The 12,612-nt window shown below is 40.5% G+C and overlaps 1 protein-coding gene across 2 annotated transcripts in view; it reads left to right on the top strand.

The window, feature by feature from the left end:
• The window catches only part of ext1c (exostoses (multiple) 1c), a 73,505-nt gene that overhangs the window by 48,171 nt on the left and 12,722 nt on the right, over positions 1-12,612 (top strand). The window lies entirely within an intron of this gene.

Below are 12,612 nucleotides of genomic sequence, written 5' to 3' on the forward strand. Positions count from 1 at the left end.
CTATTAGTACAGCTGCCTGTCTATATGTGGCACTATTTGTTCAGTGCTAAAATAGCTTTAATGGCTGTGTGTTTACCACCGTGTTCTTCAAAAACAGCCTCATTGTCAAGGATATAATGCCTGGTGTCTGGCTTAAAGGCCTATAGGTGGTCCAGCAATGACAGTGGTGCAGTTGATTGGATTTGTCTGCGTCCGTCCGTGTGTGTGTGTGTGTGTGTGTGTGTGTGTGTGTGTGTGTGTGTGTGTGTGTGTGTGTGTGTGTGTGTGTGTGTGTGTGTGTGTGTGTGTGTGTGTGTGTGTGTGTGTGTGTGTGTGTGTGTGTGTGTGTGTGTGTGTGTGTGTGTGTGTGTGTGTGTGGGGGGGGGGTTTGTTGGTAATGGACTACCCAGTGAGCTGCCAGTTGGCTTGCCTCGTCACAAGGACCAAAATCTGGCAATTCCCCGACAGCCAGGAAATGAACAAAACATTGGTTGGAGCCGTCCGGGTGTGAGACAATTAAAGACACACAATGACACATTAACACGCGTTCTTTTGGTCTGTTTCTCTGTCACACATGTGCCTGCTCATCTGTACGAGTCCCCAACACGTTTTATTTTCAGCATGCAGCAGAGAAATCATAGGGGGGAGAACAACTGTCATTGATGTGTAAATTCACGATGAATGATTCTTCTGCCGCCTCACCCAAAAGACCGTCTTGGCGCGTGTTCACTGCTCCTGCTTTCAGCTTACGTCTATCTCTCTTACCCTCCCTCCCCACCGTATCCATCCCTAACAGCATCCTTGCTTATGAAGCGCAGTAATGAAAGACTCTCATTTTCAGTGTTTCCCTCCGTCCTCCCTCCCTGTGATGGGCATATTGGATAAAGTATCCAGCCGCAATGGAAAATGAAAGCAGGGTTATGGCCTACGCACTGGCACGGTGTGAAAAACAGGGGAAGTGGAAGAGCCCTCGCCTTGCTCAGCTCTATATTTGTAGGCAGAAAACCTGATTTCAGATCAGTCACGCTAGACTTGCAGCAGACACCTACTGCACGCCGGGGAGGCAGATAGACAGTGAGCCTTTGCCAGTTCTTTCTATCTCGACTCTGTTGCAAAGAGTGCATGCAGTGTTTTCTTCCTGTCCCTCATACCTTTCGCGTTCTCTCTTTGCTGCTGTGCGTCCTCATTTACCTCTTTCTCTATTCATTTATTGATCATGCCGCAGCATTCTTCCCTAATTGTTTATTCTTTATGATACTGATGCTCATATAAAACGGATTGCTTCCTGCACTGCATCCTCATAAAACAGCAAACAAACAAAAATAAGTGAAAGAAATAACGGGGTTTGTAACTACAGCCAGTAGCCTGTTAGCATAGCCTAAAGACCTAGCTCTGTCCACCTGCCAACACCTCTAAAGCTCACATAATTGCCAATGTAATTTGATTTATCCATTTAAAAGATTTCAACTCATCTAATCCGCCCTCCGCTGCAGCTTTGTATCTCCTGTTCAGACATGAATAGCAATACCAATTTGTGTATCTTAATATCAGCATGAAAGAAAATAAGACATTGTGGAACTATTCCTTTCCTTTATTCCTCTTCAAAACACAGATTAAGATTAGATTTAGTAATAATACTGGACTGGCCTTAAGACATTTGCAATTAATGAAATGAACTACTACCAGCTGACATGCAGAGAGAATTGGCTTTTGGGGCCTCAGGGATGTGGCCCCCTGGCACTTTGTACTCATTTCTAGTTCCTCATGTTGAGTCAGTTAAGGCTATTTTCTTGGTTAATACTTTCATATTTACTAGCTTGCTTTAAACTTGATGCAGAATTGTGTTTTCTACTTCTGCTCGCCTTTTCCTTGGATCCTTTACATCCAGCTTCTTCTTCTTCAGGTGTTACATGTTACACATCTACTTACACTAATACAAACCCAGCTCTTCTCACTGTGCTTAGCTCTGTTCTCCCTCCATTTCCCAAGTGCTCTCATCATCTATGTTAAGACTTCCGTTCCCCTCCTTTTTACCCCTAGTCTCCTTGCCATACAGAGGCCATTGACTGCAGGGTCGTGTTCTGGCACTTCTGTGCTTTTAGCCTAATGGACAGACAGCTGTGCTCCCATTTCTATATATAACCGCAGATGATGAATTCTGTCACACCCCCATCCTGTATCTGACCACTATGTTAATGTACAAGAAATACTGTACGGGTAAGAATGTGTGTTCCTATGGGTTCGTAGTGATGAGGCTGTAAATGCGCAAATATAATCTGCAGTCTTTTTGAGGCTTTTTGCCAAAAAACTACACTTTAATGCTGCTTATTATTTATCCATTTTAGCCAAACGCGAAAACGGTGGGTTGTTTTAAATAAATAAAGCTACATGAAATAGATTTAGTGAAAGGCACTTTGATAAGCCTAGCTGGAACTACTTAAAATACCGTAGTTAATGTAGCTTAATCTGGATAAAAAGCCTTTTGATTCTCTGAAATTTCAGCAGATTGCCCACTTTATTTTCACGGGAAAGAAGCAAAGAATTTAGTCATACTGTAGTTATTCTTTTCCTGAATCACTTATATCATCTTTGAACCCGAGGTTGTTTATAAGCCTTAAGAAGTACACACGCTGAATCTTGTTATGGCACCTTCACCTTTCTGCCCTTCATTTTGTTCGATGATTCGAACATGATTACGGATACAAATTCCCCTTTTATTAATTTGATATTCACATGCATTTGTGTGTTTAGCTGCCGATCGTGTATCTGAGTTTACGAGAGATGGATTGAGGTATAAGTAACAGTGTTAAAGGATCATCGGCTGCTGGGGTCATATACGTTCAGATTAGAGAGCTTAGTCCTCCCGTCTCTGTGTAATTAACGAGAGACGGAGGGAGAAAGAAACAGATAAAGACAAAGAGGCAGAGAGAAGAGTAAGTACTCATGCAGAGTGGGATTTAGAGAAACCAGCGCACACTCAGGAGCACGCTCAGCTCAGGAGGGATCCAGAGTTCGGGACCTCTATAAAGAAAACAGGGATAATAACTGCAGGATGGCAGCCACACAAATCTGCATGCACAGTACGCAAACACACACAACATCAGCAATAACGGTAAAATAGTTGTTTTACATAACAGGGCTCGATGGTTTTGTAATTGGTGTTTTTGTCACTGAAACGTTTTTATTATTTATTCTTTTTTCTTCAGAAATAAGCAGATGATTTTTCCTCAGATACTTTTTCATTTAGTATACAATGGAAACATTTGACTTCATGAGTGTCATGTAATAATGAGAAAGGTTGCGTGCCTTTTTTGCCCGTGAGATAAATTGATTGCATGAAAATACATTAACTGTAGAATACAGCAACAAAATAAAGTTTTAGAACAAGTAATGTTTGTAAGAAGAAACTTGACAAGTGTATTTGTAGAGCATCATTTAACAACAAGTCAATATGCCTACCACAATACATAAAAGACTAATGTATTTTATGACAAGATATAGGAGATAGATGAGGAAATACAAAACAAAATACGAGCGAAACACAATAAAATAAAACACGTTGGCAGACAGTAAAGGCTTAAGACTTGATTATCCCCGTAGCAGCTGTATGTTGGCCGATTCTGGTGCTATTTATGTTGTGAAGGCCATTAATATAATAATTGTTGATTTAAAAAGGTGAAAATGAAAGAATTAGAGTGGATGCCAGCCTAAATGAGACTGTTACAATACCACAGAGATACACATGAAGGGACATTGCTGGAACATTATCCTGTCTGCTTGTTAAAAGCCGAATACCGTGTGCAAATTGCAAGTTTTTGGATGAATGAACAGTGTTTGTTTTCTCTCACTATGACCGACTATATTTTTAATTGGGTTATACGGCATTTTTAACATCTTTTTAGGGAACAGTAGTTAAAAAGAAAGGCTGTCAAAGCAGGTTGTAAAAGTGAAATATGCACAGATTTGTTATTATAACAGAAGAGTTGAATTGACGCTCCTAATGAAACAATGACTCACTGTCACAAAGGGAAGACAATTGCATATGAATGCAAAGGGAGACAAACAAATCACTTCTCTTTAGCTCAAAACTCGAGCTCTCTACAATAATGACTCTTGATAATTGAGGACGACAAAGCTGCGTGGTAGGAAATCCATTAGTGAGTCTGCTGCTAGAGAGCAAAGATACACGGAGGAAAGCTGGCTTTTGATACTGCAAGGCCGACGGCAACGAAGGCACCAGGCAGAACTGCTTCATCTTTTTGTCTGCGCGAGTCTGAGAAGTTCGCCCCCATGTCTGACTGAAAAAGACTTTTGTGGAACCCAGGTGTGTGTTTGATTCGGGGTATGGCTGGTGCGTGGGACCGAGGGAAGAAAGGGGTAGAGAGAGACAAACAATTTAATGAAATGTTGCACCAGTGCCGCAGCTCAAAATCCAAGACTGTATGAAAGAAGAAGATGTAGTCACGGTGACGTCTTGCATTGGCTTGTAAACTACTATTTTGAGGGGTCGTGTCGGGCTATTTACCACTAGCAACTAACGCTCTCTAGATGTAGCTTGATCAGCAAAGTGCATCTGTAATTTGCGATAACTATAATATTAACTGAGATTCTAGTTTGGTCAGCGAAAAACAGCCCCAAAAAAGGGACAGCCGACGCCTTACTTTTTATTACCACCGAACATTGAACATTAGCCTGGTAGCACTAGCAACTTGTCAATCACAAAGCCATGCCTTAAAGCCTAGCCTGCTTAATATTCCATTCTACTCTAAATGAGACCATCATTTACAAAATGAATAAACCCATCATGGAGATTTGACATAGGTAAATAATCTAGTGAGAAGAAGGTTCATTTTCTCATAGACTTCTATACAACTAGACTTCTTTTCGCAACCGGTGTAGCGTCCCCCTGCTGGCCATTTAAAAGGTGGCAGGTTTATGGCACTTGGCTTCATTTCCGATACCAGAATGTTTTCTGCAGTGCTGTTTCAGTCTCTGACCTTTTTAAAGTCTCTGCTGAATCTGTAAGCAGAAATGCTCCTTGTTTCTTACTAAATATAATTCACATTTACCAGTTTAGTTCCCCAGAGATTCGATTCAAGATGTCATATTAAGCTGGCTCCTGTAAATACTCACCGCTGCTCTGTCCATTTGAATCCTTCCCAGTTCACTTTGATATTTTTGCTGGCCCTATCTGCACATATAGTATTCTGCACCCCGTAAAGATGTCTTTTCATCATTTGTCATTACTTTTTTTGATAGTCACATTAGATTGCCATCAAATTGCTGAAAGATGTGGGAAGGAAACAGAGAGGAGAGGCGAAGGAAATGGCTTATCTGTCCATCTGCTATTAAGACAGTCGATGAGGCTTAGAAGTGTGTGTGTGTGTGTGTGTGTGTGTGTGTGTGTGTGTGTGTGTGTGTGTGTGTGTGTGTGTGTGTGTGTGTGTGTGTGTGTGTGTGTGTGTGTGTGTGTGTGTGTGTGTGTGTGTGTGTGTGTGTGTGTGTGTGTGTGTGTGTGTGTGTGTGTGTGTGTGTGTGTTGGGGGGGGTAGTGGTAGGAGAGACAGCTGCAGGATAGAGGGTTTAGCATCTGGATCCACCTTCTCTTTCTCCTGTCACACACACACACAAGTACACACGAACACCGGTCCATTTTCCATCCTGACGCGGAGATTACTGAAATGAAGACAGAAGGGATGATGATGAGGAGAAAAAAGTGAAGATTATGGGCACAGTTGCTCCCATGTGACATCTCCGAGACATCCTTCACACTCATCTCTCCCTCCCTCTTTCTGTTTAATGTAAATGGATACTAGAAGACCTCATTCCTCTGCATACTGAAACCTGAACTGTCTGTTTAGCCTCGTGCCTTTTCTCTGTCTCTTGTCTCATTCTCAGCATTTGTGTTCCCTTTCCATGTCCCATTTTTGTTATAATAACATGTAAAAGTTGCTATTTGGTCTAAAAAATAAACAGCATTCATATGTTTCCTCTGCTTCTGTTTGGTCTTATATTTATTGTAGGTTATATCCCAGTGCCTGACCTATTGCCTGCAGATAGAGCTGTAGTTTTGTGACTATCTCCTCCAACCCTCCGAGCCCCAGAGGCTGCAGCAGCTGGCTACACATTACTCTCCCTCTATGTCTTTATCCTTTTCTGTCCCTTCTCTCCCTCGTACATATCTTTTATAGCTGGGAGAAAACCCACAATATGCGCCCAATGTGGCCCTGTAGAGTCATATAACTAACTCTGTGTACATTTCTCTAGAATCTAGAGTCTAGATAATAGCATCAGCAAAAGTCATTTAAAAATAAAAAGGAAATAGAGTTAGGTTGCCCGCATGCACCATATTTCCACAACTAGTCAGTATCATACATGAAAAGCAGTTAGCATAAGGATAACTTCCTTATAATTGATGTTCTGTGTGTAATTCCAAAAATATGTAATGAAATCATAATTGTGGGGGAAACTTCTGAAGCAATTGGAAACAGGACTCAGAGAGAGACACGAGGAGAGCTGGAGCTTTGATGGCAAACACTGACGGTTTATTTGGGGCTTCGGGCCGGAGAATTCACAAGACATATCACGGGCCACGAGTTGACCACACGGTAGAGATGCCAAATCAATTCTGAAGAACTCTTCTGTAGCTCAAGGTTTTAACTAGTTCGGAGTGTAATAATCAACATTCTTTATCAGCGAGACTAAACAAATATGGACCCTGAATCTAACTAGAGCTGTCGTCCATAGAAAAGAATGTGCGCCAGGGAACCTATGCTCCAGATAAAAGAAGGGCTTCTAGATGTCCCTGAACAATAAACTATCTCATGTCAGCTTGTGCTCGTTCATAAGCTGGCAACAACAATGCGCCCAAGCTGCCCCTCCTTAAGAGAGATAGCAGCAATACCCAAGGCCGTAGACCTATGCCATGGGAAAGGAGACAGTGAAAGGAGAAAATGATGAACTGTGTCAAAGGTTGAACACCTAAGCAAATCATTCCCTAACAATAATAATTATACTCTAAAAACATCTTTACATTTCCATATTTACCCTTATTGATAAACAATATAATTTTTTAGTAGCGCTTGTTCCTTGTTACTCTTAATTTTTGCACTTTGAAAGCAAAACGATTAGAAATGTCCGCGTTCAATCGTTCAATGCACCTTACAAAGACAGGGCAATTGAATGTCATTGTACAGAAGCAGTGATTGTTATCGCTGAAGCTTATTGCTTTGTCCATGATTACCCATAAAATGGATGTGTGTATCATTCAGGTCTCTTTGTGCTTGATGAGGTATACATGAGAATGAAACATATTGACAGTAGCCTGTTAGTGCTGTGGCAGCTAATCTATAACCTTAGTCAACCACACATTAGTACTCACCAACAGGGACACACACACACACATACACACGCTGGAGCCCTCACTGTATTGACACCTGACCTTTGCAGGAAGCAGAGCGAAGATCAACCAACCAGAAGCTGCTGTCACTCAAGGAGCATCCGATCCTCCCTCCCTCCCTTTCATCACTTACCTCTCCGATTTCACTCAATATTCATTGAATTGTCAGTGTTTAGTATACATGAGGAATGAGTGTACACGAGGGAATGAGGCAGAAAAAGAAGGAGGGAGTTTAGTTAGAGTAATAAATAAATAAGAGGAAAAAAGGAAGGTGAGAATAGATGTACTGAGGGAGGGAGTGTGAAGCTGATGGGTGTGTGAGTGAGAGAAAGGGCTCGGGAGATGATAGGGTGGAGGAGAAACACATTTGCTTATCAAACAATACAAAATGCACACACACACACACACACACACACACACACACACACACACACACACACACACACACACACACAGACACACTAAACAGTCGGTGACAAAGAATGGTGCCATCTTAGTAAACACAGCTTTGATGATAGCGCTGTCACACTGAGTCCAATGCCTCGACACGAAGAGAGAGAGAGAGAGCCTGCTGTGTGTGTGTGTGTGTGTGTGTGTGTGTGTGTGTGTGTGTGTGTGTGTGTGTGTGTGTGTGTGTGTGTGTGTGTGTGTGTGTGTGTGTGTGTGTGTTTGGGGTCGTGTGTGTGTGGGGTAGGGGGGACACCTTGGGTGGGCGTGAGAAACTCTGAGGCCTGTGTCTCTATTTATGTCTCTGTTTACTGTGGCTATCTGTAAATATGAAAAAGAAGTATAGCAATATGAAGTCATCAACTCCTTGATCCAAATTTGCTCCATATAGGATGTTTAATATTTAACTACATCTATCCTCATGGGGGACAGGAAGGTTGAGAAAGGTGAGAGGGAAGCAGTGTGTGACTAAAACACACACACACACACACACACACTGATTATTGCTGACAGATTAAAATGTAGCACCATCAGTCTTTCATCAGAAAAACCCAAACATAATGTGCAATCAGGAGCAAATGAGATGGAAATGTATTCAGACAACACCGTGTGTGTGTCAAACATTAGGGACAACTTGTTTTCTGTAGATTGTACGCAGGCCCAAACATCACAAGCTGAAACAATGTCTAGTACTAGAAAAGCTGACTGATAATCAATTCATCATTATTATTTGAATAAGAAGAATGGTTCAGTCTTCTTAAACCTACATTAGCTGTTTTTGGCCAAAGAAGCTGTAAACACAAGTAACATATTTGAGGTGGTATTTGAGATGGTGACCTTCTTATGAAGTTGTTTACACATATAGCGACACGCAGCAGTATTAGCATTCATTAGGAGCTGTGTTTGGTGTTGAACAGATAGTGTTTTTTTTATGTGTGTTTTAAAGCTATTTCTGGCAATGATTCGGAGAAACGGATGCGAATGAACCAAAACAATAACATTAAAGGCTCTAAAACCAAAACAATTAGCTAAAAGACTCTAAAATAGCTCCATAGAGCATACATTTGTATATACACAAAGTCATTTTGTCTAATGTCACTATTACATTATTGATTATTACGTCTTAAAATGTAAGGAATTGCTGCTTATTATATTATGTAATAATTTGGTTTTAAACTACTGGTTGAACAAAAAGAATCGATATAAAGATGTCATGTTTTGCCCTAGAAAATTGTTACTATTTTCTACAAATCTGCAGATAGTGAACATAATCCTCGCTCAGTCTAAAGTATATTGCATTCTTATTTGCATGCTTACACAGGATGGAAGTCACTGTATTCATTGAAGTATGCACTTTGACACGACCATAATCTACTATATGTTTAATAATGCAATCTAATGTAATCCACATCCACAAACAACAGATCTGAGGCTTCCAGATCACAATCGTGCAAACTGCCACCCAGTCCACCCACATCAGCATTCATTTCAACTGCCTGCATTATACTGTAAGAGCAGGCATGTACATTACAGGACTGATACTGTATGCTCTCCCTCATTAACATGCAAGGAGGCTAGTACGGTACATTCCCTGCCATGCACGATATGAAATGACATGCAATCACACACACATGAATACACAGTGACTCATTGTTATTTAGCTGGGTTTTACCTACAAGCCAACCCCCAATCAAAGGCACACTGACTCAGTTATTCACTCATGCAAATGCAAATGCTCTTTTTGTTCTTGTCTGTATAATAAGCCAAATTAGCATTTAAAGTGTCAGTTTACCCAAATAAGCTTGCAAAGCCCAAGATAGTATCTTCAGAATCAAGATTCAACTTAACAGTATTTAATTGAATTTGCTATCAACAAAGTAAGTCCTTTTTAAACAAAATTGAAACGCTGGTGGAACTTGCACATTCTTGGCATTTTCCTTGAAAAATGACTTAACTTAAAAAAAAAAGGCTGCTTATTAATTGTATCTGGCTACAGCTCTCATGTGGGCGAACCATTCCTCTAACACAAACACACACATTCACACTCTGACGTGGCCATTTGGCATAGTGTTAAGATCCAGGGCATATCCATATGCATTAACACACATACACTATAACTTGTATTCCTGTTCAATCTTACTGGCAAACAACAGCAACAAACGTGCACACTCAAAGGCAAGGAGACAAGTAGGAGAGAAGCAGCAGGTCTGCTCTTATGTTGTTGGAAACAAAGTGCTGTTAAATGATTTACTTGTCCGTGCATTTAAGTTCATTCTCTCATTAAAGAACAGCAGTCGACATGCAGGCAGGCTAGACAGACTAACTCGTGCACATACATACTCTAATTCATGCACAAGCTGACTCCTAGTTATGCATCATCAAACTGAGACAAATGCATATGCACGAGCACACACAAACAGCAGAAGTGGGTCAAGCTCACCAGTTCAGTCTCACTATGTTTGCATAAAAGAGGTCCCACTGTCTCACACTAGATACTATGTGAATGGTAGGGCTGTGCGATTATGGCAAAAATCATAATCACGATTATTTTGGTCAATAATTGATATCACGATTATTAAATACGATTATTCATTGGCTTTGAAAACGTCAATTTATTGAACTTTAAAACAAATTAAAATAATAATTTGAACAGTATCTGTTTAACTGTTGATTACCCTGAACGTATAATTCAACTGAAAAACCAATAAATAAAATAAATGATACATTTATATTGACATTTACATAAATAATATCAAAATAATAAATACCAATAAAAAAGATCAACAAATATTTTGGAGCGCACTTCAACAAGCTACTAAACATATATAAATATGATAAATAAATTAGTCTATAAAATAAATTAGATCAAATATGTTGCAGTGCACTGTCACAACCTAGCAAAGCAAAATAATCGTTTTTTTCGATTATGTTGTTTTTGTAATTGTGGCAGGCCAAAATCGTAATTGCGATTAAAAAACGATTAATTGCACAGCCCTAGTGAATGGACACATTGGTAATGTACAGCACTTGCACAATCACACATAAGGAACACATGAGTGCATTCTCACACCAACATGCCCAAGCAAAATCCATTTACTCTAGGAGATTAAACATCAGCCCACATCCTCACTCAGTTACACATTCATGTACTCCCCACACACACACATACACAGAGGACTTCTTCTAGATGCAATCTACAAATGAATTTACTCATGCATATCTAAATGAATGTGTTTACCTAAATCCCTCAGAAATACACTTTGTAAATCTCTTGAGCCGCAGTGACTGGTATTTTGGCTCGTGCGATTCATTTCAAATGTACGTCACAGCTGCACTCTGGGACGTCGTGCTGCGGCAGATGCATAAGGTTCCATCGCGCGCCCACACGTGGATGTGCATTTAAAGAAAAGGCGATAGAAAAGATATTTTTTGGCTACCTCTGCCTGCTTCATGTTGAAACAATGCTGATGAGAGCGAACGAAAGCATGAACATTAAAGGTTCTTAAACCAAAACAAGAAGCTGAAAGACTCTGAAAATCTCCCTTGAGCTGAGATCAACCTTTTTTACATACACATAGTCATTTTAAATATGTACGTGTATCAGAATCAGAATCAGAATCTGAATACCTTTATTAGTCCCACAGAGGGGACATTTACAATGTTACAGTAGAAGAGAGCCAAAGACTGCTTAATACCTAACCTAAGTAGCATGCATACAAAAAAATATTTAAGATTAAAAAAAAACCAATTATAATAAAAAAACTTACACAATTTACAAAGAACACATCCTGTATCAGGTCTGAGGATTTAGCAGCCAGGTATATATTGCACAGTTATTAACGGCATATATATATATTGCACATATTGTACATATTGCACATAGTTGGAGGTTAACAACAAGGAGTCTGTGTTATTGTTTGTGTGGGGTCTACTAGGGGCCGATGTCTATTTGACACATTCCTATTGAATACACACCCCTCAGTGACATCCATTCAGAGTTTGATGTCCACCTCTTGAGTGTGTTAATTGATGCCAACATGAGCTATGAAATCTCCAGTTTCAAAGCAAAAGAAAATCCTGTGTCTCGTCGTTCACTGAGGGTTAAATACATGGCTAAGCGAGGGTGAAGATTAATAGCAGGAACTTTTACACCGAGGTCCCTTTTGCAAATAAACAAGAAGAGAGCTGGATGCAGAAACAAGGGAGGGCTGAGGAAGATGTTGAGCAGGACCTAAATGAGGGGGTGTAGAGAGCAGAGTGTCGAGTGAACTCTCCCATAAGAGCCGGTTTGTTTCCCCCATCTGTTTACTCCACTGTGCAGTCCTTTACCATGAGACCGTTACACCACTCCGGCCGTTCCACTCAGCGGAATGAAGGCGAGCATTGATGCAGAGGTTTCCATTTGGCTTCTTTTTCACAGCGCGTGTCTGAAATATGAGCATGAAGTGGTGGAGCTCACCCAGGCAACGTACCGTACCGCGGCAGTAGTGGCACCAGTTCAAAACCTCTTGTCTACAACACAAATCAATGGAGAAACAGAGATTAGGGCATATTTAGTTATGAGCTCAGTGATGGATATATTTCCAACATACAGAAGCTATGTGTAGTGGTGCCAGCATGTCAGCGGAGGTGGGGGCAACTCGATTTATTACAGCACATAATCCCAGCCATTATGACGAAATATCTGAAATGAAAGGCCACATAAATCCTGGTTTATTTTATGTGTGGCAGATGTTAAATATCATATATCAAAAGAGGCATGTGTAACCACGCTGGAGAGGTTATTTA

This window comes from Trematomus bernacchii, unplaced genomic scaffold (assembly GCF_902827165.1).
Source record: "Trematomus bernacchii unplaced genomic scaffold, fTreBer1.1, whole genome shotgun sequence".
Taxonomy (NCBI): Eukaryota; Metazoa; Chordata; class Actinopteri; order Perciformes; family Nototheniidae; genus Trematomus; species Trematomus bernacchii.